The 14,791-nt window shown below is 37.0% G+C and overlaps 1 long non-coding RNA gene, 1 other non-coding gene and 1 pseudogene across 2 annotated transcripts in view; 2 read left to right on the plus strand and 1 right to left on the minus strand.

The window, feature by feature from the left end:
- The window catches only part of LOC141381752 (uncharacterized), a 537,547-nt gene that overhangs the window by 478,355 nt on the left and 44,401 nt on the right, over positions 1-14,791 (minus strand). The gene's annotated exons all lie outside the window — the stretch shown is intronic.
- Positions 6,385-6,457, plus strand: trnav-uac (transfer RNA valine (anticodon UAC)). The gene has a single exon. It is a non-coding gene; the product is annotated as a tRNA-Val (tRNA).
- On the plus strand, positions 7,858-12,272 carry LOC137491429 (uncharacterized; annotated as a pseudogene).

Raw genomic sequence — 14,791 nt, forward strand, 5'->3', positions numbered from 1 at the left:
AGACTCACAACCTGCAATGGGGTATCCTGTCTACAGGATCACACGGACACTTCTGCACCCTTTGCCTAAATACTCAATACCATCAAAAATTCAAGACAATAAAAGCTTTACCAAGACTCTTGCCTGGTCATAAATTGATGCGAAGACCATTTCCCCTTGAGTGGAGCATCTGGCAAAGATTTTTTCAAAGTCAAAAACCAAATTAACTGAAATAAGAGAGATTGTAAAATATTACAGTGAAATTAAGACCACTTTATCAATCACACAGAGACATTTAAAATCACACCAAACATGAATATAAAGCCACAACATACACCATATTAAAAACCTAAACATTCTGTGTGGTATGTGAGTGAGCTGCTCTGGTGGAGAAAGTCCAGGGCAAAGAGGGGGGCTCAGGATGCACGATCGAGACAACCTGAACAACTGGTTTTCTCGCTGATCTTCTTCTCACATTAGAAAGTTTATTGTTTTAGTGCCTGACCATTCTCATGGTCTTGTCTCGTGTGGAGTTCCATAACAGTTTTCAGGGTTTAATATTATGGAGAGATATAGCCATTCTTACATATACAATAAATATTAGCTCTAATAATACAATTGTATTCATAACTGTTTCAATATATATATATATATATATATATATATATATATATATATATATATAGGTCAATGACGTGACTCTCATTTTTTTGTGTTACAGTTTCAAAAATAAAATCAAATTACTTGCATGCATTCTCTACTTTGAGGACCAAGTAATTTTTTTTTTTAGGTTTTAATCCATTTTAAGTTAATTTTTAGCGAAATATTACATGGATGTTAATGTGGTATAACAAAAAAATGGTACCAAATAGTTTATCTTGTTTAAAAAATGTGAAAGCCTTAATAAAAATGTTGTATCAGCTAGTTTGGCATAATTTTACATCAGACTGTAATATTCTATGAGGCAGTAGAATATGGAGGCAGATGGATGTAATTTGAGGCTGTTTATTTGACAGATGCTGCACACAAGAACATGAGGTGGATCCGGCTAGGACAACAACACACTGCTCTGTCGAACTCTCAGTGGAAGGCTTCTTATTAGCTAAGGACCCCCTCTAGCGGTCACACTACCTCATGACATGTTATTGCTAGTTCACTACATCCCCTTCCCCCTGATACAACATTATGATTTTTTTTTTATTTTTACACAGTCTAAGCTAGGGACTTCTGGTAGACTGCCTCCATCCCAGTGAGTTCCAGGACGCATTCTTGCCCTGTGGCTGGGGAACTCACCCCTACTCTAAGCATAGTCTTTTAAGTAACTGGGCAACTTCTTTGTCCTCGCAGACCTTCTGAGTTCCGGCTGCTCCTCTGCCTTCACAGTCCCTGACACAGTGACCCTGGGTGTCATTCCACTTGCCTGCTGTCCAACACTGTTCCCTGATGGTACAGGGTCTACTGATTCAGGCAATGGCCACTCCTCCAACTCTTGCAAGGAAGTATCCAACCCCACAGCTGTTTCAGCCGGAGATACCACCTGTCTGGTCCTCACCTGATCAATGTGCCGACGCACTACCTACCAAGTGCGATGGTATACGACAAGGGTCCCGTCCTTTTCTGCACTGTTCCTGGAATCCAGGTAGGTCCTAAACTGAAGTTCTTGGTATACACATTTTCACCAACACTCACATGTCTCTCTTTTGCATGCAGATCATGATACCACTTCTGCTTCAATTGCTTGTTTTGCACTTGGCTTTTAAAGTCAGGATGAACAAGATCCAGGGTAGACCTCAGTTTACGTCCACAAAACAGCTCTGCAGTTGATTTCCCCGTAGTCGACTGTGGTGTAATTCGATAACTGAACAACACTCTGGCTAGCCTGGCCTCAATGGAATCTCCTGTGCTCTTTTTCATCAGACTCTTGAACGTTTGCACAGCTCGTTCTGCCAAACCATTAGAAGCTGCATGGTATGGTGCTGTGGCTATGTGCTTGATGCCATTACGACTCATGAATTCCTGAAATTCCATCTGTGGCACTTCTCTGAGCTCATTAAACAGTGCTATCAGGGGCTTGTGATCAGTCACAATGGTAAAGGGTCTGCCATACACATATGTGGGGAATTTCTTTACCCCGAACAGGACGGCCAAACCCTCCTTATCCAATTGCGAGTAATTCTTTTCTGCTGCATTTAATGTCTGTGATACAAATCCTATTGATCTGTCAGTCCCGTCTTCCATCCTGTGAGACAAAACAGCCCCTACCCTATATGGCGAAGCATCACACGCCAAGATAAGAGGTTTGGTAGGATCGTAGTGCACTAGTAAAGCAGATGACTGGAGAAGCTCTTTTGACTTCACAAAAGATTCTTCCTGCTCAGAGCCCCATGTCCACTTTGTTTCCTTCTTCAACAACCTGTGCAAGGGTGCCAACACTGTGGACAGACTGGGCAGAAACTTATGATAATAGTTTAACAAGCCTAGATAAGCCTTCAGTTCACTCACTGTCTGTGGAATGGGGGCTTCCTGTATCGCTTGCACCTTTTCTGCGATTGGCTGCACACCTGCAGCACTGATGCGGTGGCCCAGGAATATCACTTCCTCTCCCAGGAACTCACATTTGCTCCTTTTTAGTCTCAATCCACTAGATTTTAGTCTCCTCAGAACCTCCTCCAGATTCCTCAGATGCTCTTCATCATTAGCTACTGTGACTAATATGTCATCCAAATACACCACAACGTGCTTCAAGTTTTGGAGAATTCCCTCCATGGTGCGTTGGAAAATGGCTGGACTTGATGCCACCCCAAAAGGTAGTCTACAGTATGTGTACAGTCCCTTGTGTGTGTTAACAGTGACATATTTCTTTGCACTTTCATCCAGCATAATTTGCTGATACGCATGGCTCATGTCCAGTTTGGAAAATTTCTGACCTCCAGCTAACTGAGTGAACAAATCTTCCACTTTTGGAATGGGATATTGTTCCACACTGGATGCTCTATTTACTGTGAGTTTATAATCTCCACAAATTCGAATAGAGCCATCTGGTTTCCTCACCGGCACGATAGGAGCTGCCCACTCCGCAAACTGCACTGGTTCAATAATTTTCTCCTCAACCAGTCTCTGGAGCTCAGCCTCCACCAAGGGCTTGACTGCAAAAGGAATACGTCTGGGCTCAAAGAATCGTGGTTGGGCCTCGGGGTTGACATGAATTTTAGCTGTGGTGCCTTTGAGTTGCCCCAGCTCTTCTTTAAACACCTCTGCATGTCTATCTAACACATCTGCTATCTTCCATGTCGGCACTGCTGTTACTTGATTTACCAGCTGTGGCAACAGCCCAAAATCTTTCAGCCAGCTTCGCCCCAACAAGTTAGGCCCCTCTCCATCTACCACGACCATTGTCATTTCTTTTTTTTACATTTTGGATTTCCACCGTTACTGTAGCTTGACCCAGCACTTCCGTCCTTTCCCCTGTATAGGTCTTTAGTTTCAAACTGCAGGGTCTCCATTCTGGCATGTCTGCTTTTTTCCACAACTTAGAATATTGCCCTCTGCTGATAATTGTCACTCCACAACCCGTGTCGACTTCAAAGTTCACTTCCATGCCATTTACACTCACTTTCTGTGTTATAGGGCCCACTTTTGGCTGGACTTGGGATACACCGTATATTGTGTTAATATCACTGGTGTCCTCCCTCTCGTTACATTCCTCCTCTCTAACGAGATAAGTCCTCCTACCTTTCTCTTTTTTCTCTCCTTTTAGTCCTTTGAATGGAGTGTTTTGCCCCCCAGCAGCTTGTTTTGCCCTGCATACGCGCTTGATGTGTCCCCGCTTTCCACATTTATGGCAGAGCTCATTCAAAAACTTGCATTCCTCTGGTGCATGTTGTCCTTTGCATCTGTAACACACCGTGTCTTTTTGTCGACCCTTCTTCTCAAATGTGTACACTCTATGCACTTCTGCCGGTCCTTTAAATGACTTCATGGTTTGTGCTGTGTCCTCCATTAACAATCCATGCAAATCTCTCACATTCTTGTTTGCAGACTCCATTGCCTGGCAGATTGTCAGTGCCTTTTCAAAAGTTAACTCCACTTCCGATAGCAGCCTTCTCTGCATTCGGTCGTCGTTCACTCCACAGACGAGTCTGTCTCGCAGCATTTGTGGAAGTGTAGACCCGTACTCACAGTGCTGTGCTAACTTTTTCAGTTCTGCCACAAAATCAGCAACAGTCTCACCATGTTTCTGTGTACATGAGTTAAACTTAAATCTTTGCACTATCTCACTTGGCTTAGGGTTGTAATGAGTCTTCAGCAAAGTCACCAGCTCCTCATAAGTTTTGTCTCCTGGCTTTTCAGGGCAGATCAAACTTCTTAATAAACTATATGTCGATGCCCCAACACCACTTAACAGCACCGCTTTCTTTTTCTCAGCACTGTCAATTCCATTGGCTTGGAAAAAATATTCGAGCATTTCGCTATATTCATCCCATAACTGCGATGCATTATCAAAAGGACTCACCGTCCCCACCAGTGAAGTCATTTTGTCTTGATAATCGCCGATATACTCTGCCAGTGATGTCGAGCGATCTGTTTACTCCAGCCTTTCTCAGCAATCAATCATGTCCTCTGACACGCCACTCCTTAAATCCTCGTCGCCAATTATGTAATATTCTATGAAGCAGTAGAATCTGGAGGCAGGATGGATGTAATTTGAGGCTGTTTATTTAACAGATGCTGCACACAAAAACATGCTGTGCATCCGGCTAGGACAACAACACACTGCTCTGTCGAACTCTCAGTGGAAGGCTTCTTATTAGCTAAGGACCCCCTCTAGCGATCACACTACCTCATGACATGTTATTGCTAATTCACTACACTGGTTTCCCCGACAAGTCCAAAAACATGTGGTGCAGGGGAATTGGGTAGGCTAATTTGAATGAGTGTGTGAATAAGTGTATATGGTTGTTTTCCAGTAATATGTTGCAGCTGGAAGGGCATCCGCTGCATAAAAACATATGCTGAATAAGTTGGTAGTTCATTCCACTTTGGTAACCCCTGATTAATAAAGGGACTAAACTTAAAAAAATGAATGAATGAATGTTATATGGCAATTAAAGGTTTTGCATCTGAACTCTTCAAATGTAACAATTGTTTTTAGTTGTCCTAAAGTGAATGTTTTCCTCAGCTTAATTATCTGGGCTGTTTATTTTGTTTTTTGACAGCAATACATTAAAAGCAGTTGCTGTTGTGTCTATCTTCAAATATTTGCATCAGTGTTGCTACTACCTGTAAGTTGACTATCTGCTGAACATTTACAGAATAGTAACCATGCTGTCTGTGATGTTGGCTCCTTACAGTCATTCACCAGCATTTCTTAATTTTTCACTTTATATTGATGGGTCTAGTGTGACAACAGATGAGCAGATAAATGTTACTTAAACTACACTAACTGTCTACTGAAAGTTGGGTTAAATGCAACGAATAGTTAGTTGAAGACTTTTGCAAATGCATGTATGAAATTTTTACCTAACCCTAACTTTATATTTGTTTAAAGTTCATTTTAAATTATTTTGTGTTGCTAATAGGCATCTGAATGTTTACTGAAAGTCTATTGATAAACTGATTAACAACTACATGCAAACAATGACAACAAAAAAATCTTGATGGTAAATGTTCTGAAAACTTGTTTAAGATTTGTTGCATATCTACTAATACACCTAATTTGGTAGCATGTAACTTATTAAAAGTTTAATAAATGTTGAGGATTTGTTGCATATCTACTGATAGATTGTTGACCATCTAGAACTTATTTTGGTAACACAACTTACTAAAAGTTTAATAAATGTTTACGTGTTGTAAAAATTGTAATGATTGCCTAAGAACATTTAAAAGACAATCTAAAGATACTACCCAGATGAGAGTAAACAGATAAGAACTTGAAAAGTAACTTCAACTTCAAACTTCAACTTCAACTTCAACAGACTATCTAAAGGGGGACCATCAAAATAAAGTGTTACCATTAAGGGAAGATTGTATCCAGGCACAAACATAGAAGATGGAACAAGGTTTGTAAAAAACAGATTTCCAGAAGAGATGGTCTCCTTACCATACAGCACCAAAAAGGGCCACAGCACTTTAGAGTCATGCACACCAATCAGGTAAAAACCTGTCGACTATGCATGAGCTCAGAAAATGTGATGAAGGAATGCCCAGAATTCAGGTGCTTCAAATGTGACGAAAGGGGACATTTCGCAAGGACCTGTACAGCTGTGTCGGGCCCGGATTGTAAATTGGCCCTAATACCTGCAGGGAGCTTGTCATGCTGAGTTGGCTTTGTCCTCTTGATTGACAAACGCGTACACCTTGTTTTATCCTTGCAGGCCTAACTTCGCTGGCGAAAGCCCTTGTGGGGTTTCTGTAGTGTAGTGGTTATCACGTTCGCCTTACACGCGAAAGGTCCCCAGTTCAAAACTGGGCGGAAACAACCTCTGGCTTTTATGACAATTGTCAAATCAGGCTTCTGTTGAGTACTGACGTTCACTGAAAACATTCTTTCTGCAGAGCGGTGTGAGGCTAGAAGTTTGAATTCAACTCAGTGTTTACCTCCCCTCGCGGTGTCGCAAACTTGCGTAGAATCTGATTTCTTTTAGCTTTGTGTTGTGCATGAGCAGGTGGCCAGTGCGTTTGCTGGCCCTCCACGGTGCAGACCGTACAAGACAGCCCTATAAAAGAAAAGACTATAAATACTTGAAGCAGCACTAGCCTATTGGTTTTCGTAGTGTAGTGTTTATCATGTTTGCATTACACACTAAAGGTCTCCTGTTCGAAACTGGGCGGAAGCATACAATTAGCGGACACTTTTGTCCAAAGCGACATACAATAGTGAAGGTATTCAACAAGACGAGGCAATGCGTACGAAAAAGGGCTATTTATCCCAAGTAATTTGTTTGTGCTCAAAGAATTTAGTGCTGGAGTAGGAGTTTCGTTTTCTTTAGGGAGAGGGATATTCCCCTTGGGTTCGGGTGTGCTCTGAAGAGATGGGTGTTAGCTGTCGTTTGAAGGATACCAGTGTATCCCTAATCCGAGTGGGAATGGGAAGGTGATTCCACCAGTGTAGAACATTGAATGAAAACATTGTGGAAAGTGACTTTCAGTCTCTCTGCGATGGCACCACAAGACAGTGCTCTCACCCTAACCGGAGGCTCCTGTGGTTATCACGATGGCTTTACAAGCGGAGGGTCTCCTGTTAGAAACTGGGCGGAAACATTCAGATTTGCTTTTACGCACATTCTCAATCGGCTCTCTGCTCCCTGGATGATCCACGATACTAGGGCGTGGATGTTTCAAATGTCATGATTTGACGTTGTACGAGGATTTGACGAAAAAATGCCTCTGCAAACCTTAAAAACCAACGCCATCCCAGAACAATTCTTTTGATCCCCTTTCGGTGCACTTGCATTAAAGCCCGCGTGATGCGGCGCCTTGTCAGTGTTACTGTATCATTAGGACATGGGGGCAGAGAGTTAAAGACTTTAGCCTGAACGCACTGCCGCAGGTTCGGTTTGTCAGAAGAGGGATTTAAGCAGGCAAGTGCATGAAGTAAACAATGTAGAACAAAATGAAGGAGAAGAACAAGCAGGAGTTTTACAACTAAAAGACTTACTGAAAGAGATACAAAATAGAAAAGAAATTCAAGAGGATAAGAAAATGCATAAGAGGAATAATGAAGATGACATTTTTTGTGAAGAAAGACAAGAAGAAGAGAGAGGAAAAATGCAAAATGAAGCAAATGAAAGACTGATATTGGAAGAAAGGGAGAGGCAAACACTTTTCAAAGAAAAGGAAAAAAGAGAAGAGGATAATGAAAACATAGAAATGGAAACAATGGACAACTCTCAGATGTGTGGAGACAATGAGGTGAAGACTGGACAAAGAAATGAAGAAAAAAGTAATGAAATTGGAAGAGAAGAAGAAATTAAAATGGACAGAGAGGAGAGAAGAACAATTTGAAGAAGGACATTAAAGATTAAACCTAATCTAGAAAGTACAAAGAGAAAATTGACTACAAGAATGAAAAACATGAACAGATATGAAGTGTTAAAGGAAATGGAGGGAGATGATGAGTAATAATGATTTTTAGGTTTTTAATTTTATTTTTATTTCTTTTAATGGTTTTAAAATGTGTATCTTTTAATGCAAGAGGTATGATGGAAAAAGGGAAATTTGAGAAAATAAGAGAAAAATGTAAAAATAAGGACATGATAGTATTACAAGAAACAAACTGGAAAGATTATGTAATGGAAGATTTAAAAAAAAGTGGGAGGGGGATATCCTATATAACAATGGTGATGGCAAATCTGGAAGAGGGGTGGCATTTTTAATAAAAAAGATGTTTTTAATATTAAAAGAATCGTGTATAAAGACAATAATGGAAAGTGTTTAGTGATAGAAGTAAACTATGAAGGACAAGAAATGATTATAGCCAATATACATGCACCAACGGAAGAGAAAGATAAAAAGAGTTTTTTAAGATTTTAAATAAGGTAATTGAGAGATATAAAAAAATAATAATGGTAGGAGATTTTAATACAGTTTTTAATAAACAAGACATGGCAGATGGAATGGTTTTTAAATCTGACACAGCAAGGAAAGAACTAAAGGAGCTAATAAAAGAAAATAATTTAATAGATATATGGAGGGAAAATAACAAAGAAAAAAGAGAGTTTTCAAGGAGACAAATAGTTGGAGATTTTATATGTCAAACAAGAATAGATTTTATATTATGTACTAGGAATATTGAGAATTTTATAGAAAACATACAGTATGAAGAGAACAGTTTTAGTGACCATAAGCTCTTGCATTTTAAAGTCAATGTAGATAACATACAAAAAGGACCAGGAACTTGGATTTTAAACACAACCATTTTAAAAAATGAAGATTATGTTCAAAAAGTCAAAGAAATAATAGAGAAAGAAAAAGAAAATAGAATGTATGATGAAGATAAAAGGATATGGTGGGAAAACACAAAATACCAAATAAGAAAATACACAATCAAATATTGCGCAGTACTACAAAGATGTAAAAAGTATACAGAAAAAGAAGTTAAAAGATCCTTAGAAAAAGAATTAAACAAGGAAAATAAAGATATTGAAAAAATCAAAGAAATAGAGCAAAAATTAAGAGATTTAGAAGAAGACAAATATAAGGGGGCAATGTTGAGGAGCAGATCTAAATACACAGTAGAAGGGGAAAAATGCACGAAATTCTTTTTTGATTTAGAGAAGCAAAGAGGTAAAGCAGGAATACTAAAGGAAATTAAAGGGAGAAATGGAAAAATTGCGAAAGGAAACATAGAAATACTAGAAGAAATCAAACATTTTTATGAAGATCTTTTTAAAGCAAAAGGTATTGATGAAGAAAAAGAAAGGAAGATTCTAAATTATATAAAAGTAAAATTAGAAAAAGATGACAACAAAGAATGTGACAGAGAAATAGAAGAAGAAGAGATTGAAATTGCAATAAATCAACTAAATAAAAAGAAAAGTCCAGGTATAGATGGAATAGGAAATGAATTTTATATTGTTTTTAAAGATATTTTAAAAGGAATACTTAAAGAAGTTTTTAAAGAAATTTTTAAATGTAATGAGATGAATGAAAGAATGGGGATGGGATTAATGAAGTTAATATATAAAAGAAAAGGAGCAAAAACTGAATTACAAAATTATAGACCAATAACAATGTTGAATACAGATTTAAAGATTTTAGCAAAAGTTTTAGCGAATAGATTAAAGGAAGTAATGCCTAAATTAATTAAATCAAATCAAGCATATGCAATAAAAGGGAGAGATATTGCAGATGTAACAATGAGTATTAAAAGCACAATAGAATATTTACAAGAAAAGAAGATGAATGGGTATTTAATTAGTGTAGATTTTGAAAAGGCTTTTGACAGAGTAGAACATACTTATTTATTTGATGTACTCAAAACATTTGGATTTGGAGAGAATTTTATAAATTGGATTAAAATTTTATATAAAGGGGCTTTTACAAAAGTAAAATGTAATGGTTTTTTAACAGATTGTTTAAAAATTACAAGATCAATTAGACAAGGATGTCCTCTTTCAGCACTATTATATTCCCTAGTCGCAGAACCTTTAGGGTTAGCAATAAAACAAGAAACTAAAATTAAAGGAATAAAAATAGAAGAAGAGGAGGATGAAGGAAAAATATACCAGTATGCTGATGATACAACAATAATAGTGAAGGATAAAAAGAGTGTAAAAGAAGCCATGAAAAAAGTACAAGAGTTTTGTAAGGGAACAGGAAGCAAAATAAATGAAAAAAAAAATACAATATATGAGGTTTGGTAAAGCAGATATTTTAACAGATTGTTTCCAATTTAGAGAAGTAGAAGAACTGAAAATTTTAGGAATTTTAATTGGTAAAAATGAAAGAAAAGCAACAGAAAAGATGTGGGATGATCTAATAAGAGGAATAGAATCAAGATTACATTTTTGGAGGATGAGAGAACTTTGCTTAAAGGGGAAAGCCTTAATAATAAATGTTTTAATGACATCAAAGCTATGGTATAAATTATATGTAACAGAAATGCCATGTTGGATAGAAGGGAGATTGAAAAAGTGTGTTCAAGATTTTTTATGGGAGGGGAAACCCCCAAGAATTGCTTACAATAGAATAATAGGAGCAGCAGAAGAAGGAGGGATAGGATTGATTGATATTAAACAAAGGAAGAATTGTCTTAGAGTCAAAATAGTTTAAAAGCTTTTACAAGAGGAGAACTCAACAGAATGGGAAAAGGTCATGAAATATTTTTTAAACAAAGTTGGCAATTTTAACTTAGGAGAAGACATTCTTTGGTTAAAAAAAAAATTGAATGATGGAAAAGTTACCAGGGTTTTATCAAGACATTTTAAGTGGTAAGTCATTTTTTGACTTTTGCCAAGTTTTAATTTAAGTGTTGAGGTGAAGTCTTTTGACTAATTTGATATTCAAAACATCCTGTGTTCAAAGACAAATTTACTATACCATGCCACTGTCCAGATCGGAAACTAGGCACAAGGAGTCACTGGCATTGTCCTAAATGTGCCAAAATAATAAGCAGATCTGTAGATTTTAAAACACACTTGCGTAAACATGGTAGGCTATTGTAAATATTCTAAATCCTTTAAGCGTAATGAGTGAAATTGCATTTTTCAACTGTATAATTCCCTTTCTCTGCAACTACAGGTCTGATGGTGCCAACAACAACATCTGGTGAGTACATTTATGTTTCTAACCCAACTGAAGTAATGACACAATAACACATAATAATTATGTTAATCACACTATGACATTTATTATTATTCTTAGAAAAGAAACAACCTGATGATAAAGACATCCCAAAAGTAAACAAAATTTGCCTTATATGTGGTATCACATTTAGCACAAACTCAAACCTATTACGGCATAAAAAAGAGCAACATGCTGGGCAAGAACAAATGTTTTGCATTGACCCAAAAAATGGGATTTATGTGACCACAAAGCAATCCCATGGTATCAGATTGCCAATACATGTCCAAAAGACATTAACATCACAGCTCTAAGATTGTGAAGTGGAGGAATGCAGAGACTATATGGCCATAGCTGCTCAAAGTGGAAACCCAGGGAAAGAATGCCACCACTTAGAGCGGACCAAGAAAACCAGTGCATACATTCCACCACCAGCACTACAAAAGAAAACCGTAAAGGAGATGGTTAAAAAGGGACTCCTTTCTAAGTCTAGGCAAGAGGAATGTTTGGAACTTTACCAACATGCTTGTTCACACGAAGTAGACAGTGTGCTTCCTATTTTCTTGTCTGTCAGAGAGATATCTATTGTTCTCAGTGTACTCTGGGGAGAAGGACACCTGGTTTAAGTTTGGAAGGACAGTTTCCACATTTGACAAACAATTGGGAAAATGGCACTTCAAGTGCATCGGTTTAAAGGACAGTATCAGTTGTGTCCACAGATACATGTGTATGTGGTGGATTTATTGGGAGCATCCTTATTTGTTGAAAAATGCACCAGAAGCCCCAGAGGATATAGAAGATATTGAGGAGTGCTTCATTGGGAATGTCGGTATGGATGAGCACTTGGCCTTTTCACAGAGTAGTGTGATCACAATGACCAATTACTTGTGGAATTGCAAAAGATTACCGGAAGACATTCACTTGAAATTACCAAAACAGAAAAACCCATTCTAGAAACCTTTATACCATCAGAAACAACCTGTCCATACTGCCCAGGGTCATGTCCTCCCCATCTTAGCAATGCTTTTGTGGTTACTACACAAGCAACTGTTTATGGGATGTTTTGGCAGAATAGAGGTAAGGTATGTTATTAAATATATCTCTTATATACTGTATATAATCTCTATGTATTTTTTGTATGCCAACCAATTTGTGTTGATGCGTTTTCTTTTAGGTATTTCCGTTTATGCCAAGGCATGCCCAGTTTGCAGAAATGTAGTTCGTTTTCAGGACTACAATTCTGGATTCCACAATTATAACAACAGGGTCTTTCTTTCCATCCCGCTTTGTTTTCTACTCACAACATAACATATAAACAACATGTTTAAAGGTACATTCTGTATTTTTTTTTGCAGAATCACATTGTTGTTGGTAGAATGCTGCACACTATAGAATCTCATTCTGGGACTACAGTGCCACACAACACTGAGAAAAGCATTCTACCACTTCAGTGCTCTCAGGCAGTATACGTACAGTTATTTCTGTTACCGCTGTGGACACCACTCATCTGTGGTCATTGCTGATGGAAACTGGAAGATTGCCTTTGATTTGCCAGGTGAGTGTTAGTGAATATATTTTGTTTAAAATAGAAATATCTTCAGAGTAAATAGCTTAAAGGAATAGCTGACCTAAAATTTTAAAGTCTCTTATTTTTTACTCACAAGTCCGTTCTCTGCGCTCTTGGAATTGAGAAACAGCCGTAGTTTTGTGTTTCTCTTCTCTGTTTCTGCTTATTAACAGCAGGTGTTCATCCTCGGTGCTCAATCATCACTTAATTAACCCCATCATTGTCTCATTAACTTTAACTCTGCTGCTGAGTAAATTTTGCTCAATTTAGAGAGGGACCAAATATTCTCTTAACTGAGTAAATTTTACCCTGAAGATTTTACTGTGTTGTAGCATGAACTACAGTTGAGGGCCCTCCTGTGAAATATTTATTTAAGGTAATGGAGCAAGGACATTTTCACAGTACTTATGGTCATTTTACATGCAGCGCTGACAATTTTAAAGTTGTTATTGATAGCAGGGCAATAATTGAGTGTGAGACAATTTTTTTTTATTACAAAAATGATAAACTGCAACAACTTCACATAATGAATACATAACAAGAAACCGGTACAAATCTATATTTGGAGCGGAAGCAAATGTTCAGATTTTGATAAAAAATTACTAAAACAAACATTTTGTTTTCCACTGGATTAACTTGCATGGAGTAATTATTCACATAAACACAAGCAATGTGTAAATTTGAAATCGACTAACAAACATAAAAATAAAACTTGAGTTAAAGCAATAGATATAGTTTTTCATAATTGGTCAATTAAAGCTATGGGTTTGTGAATTGTAATAGTAATATTATTATTACATTCACATTAATATTATTTTTCCTGGTATTCTGGAAAACATGTAGATAAGTAATAGACATCAACAATTTTTAAAACCAACAGCAACAACAATACTAATCATAAAAATAATACTACAGTCAGTAGCAGTAATAAATAATATTGGTAATATCGTCTCAATTTTATAATTGAGACAAGTGAGTGAAATTATTTCAGTCTAAAATTGACGATTATTTTCATCAGTTACAGGACATGTGTCTAGCATTTTGCCAGCTTTAAATAAGACACAGTTAAAGTGTTACATTACATGTATTGAATAAATTTATAATAGCATTTATTTGAATAATGACAGAGATGTGTATCTATCTGTTCAGCGTATAATAACAAAGCTGTGTTTTTGGTTTCTTAAAAATAGCAATGTAACTCCATACTTAAAGAGAAATATTATTTATCAATCCAATAACTTAAGTATTTTTTGCCTAAAAGGTGTTAGGCAGCATTTAATTTCTGTTTATTGATATATAATTAGTTTTATTGTATATAATACCTGTGAAATTAACTTTTTATGACTGGTTTGAGATAAATGTTTTTGGTTTTCAGGTACTCTTTGACTTTGTTGGTTCACGCAACGATTCAACAGAGTTTTTTTGTCATCAGAGAAATGACATCAGCGATGTCAATAATGAGCACTGCCTCTGGGACACTTCTGGAACACAAAATCTCGACTCCATTAAATATACATGTTCAGTGGTTGAACATGGAGGATATGGAGGTAAAAATCATTAATGTATCTGACTGTCAACTTTTGGTTGTTTTGAATGTATTTTAAAAGCAAATTAAATGGCTAAAACCAAGTACTTTTGTAGCACTGTACAATAGTACACTATCTTTTAAAAACAATGAACATTATTTTCGCAGCATTTAATCTTGAGATTATCTGTTATCTTTTAAGGTACCTAAAGTTATGATGTTCGTTAGTCAAATTCATCTTCAGAACACAAATAAGTTTTTACTGAAATCTGAAAGTGTTCTGTCCCTGACAGCCTACCAATTAAAACATGTAAGGTCCAGCAAATAAGACATTGTTAAAATACTCTATTTGACCACAGTGAATCCACCTTAGTTACCAATGTTACAAAGAAACAAGAATACATTTTGTGGGCCAAAAAAAAAGACCTCTTAATTAA

This window comes from Danio rerio, chromosome 4 (genome assembly GCF_049306965.1).
Source record: "Danio rerio strain Tuebingen ecotype United States chromosome 4, GRCz12tu, whole genome shotgun sequence".
Taxonomy (NCBI): domain Eukaryota; kingdom Metazoa; phylum Chordata; class Actinopteri; order Cypriniformes; family Danionidae; genus Danio; species Danio rerio.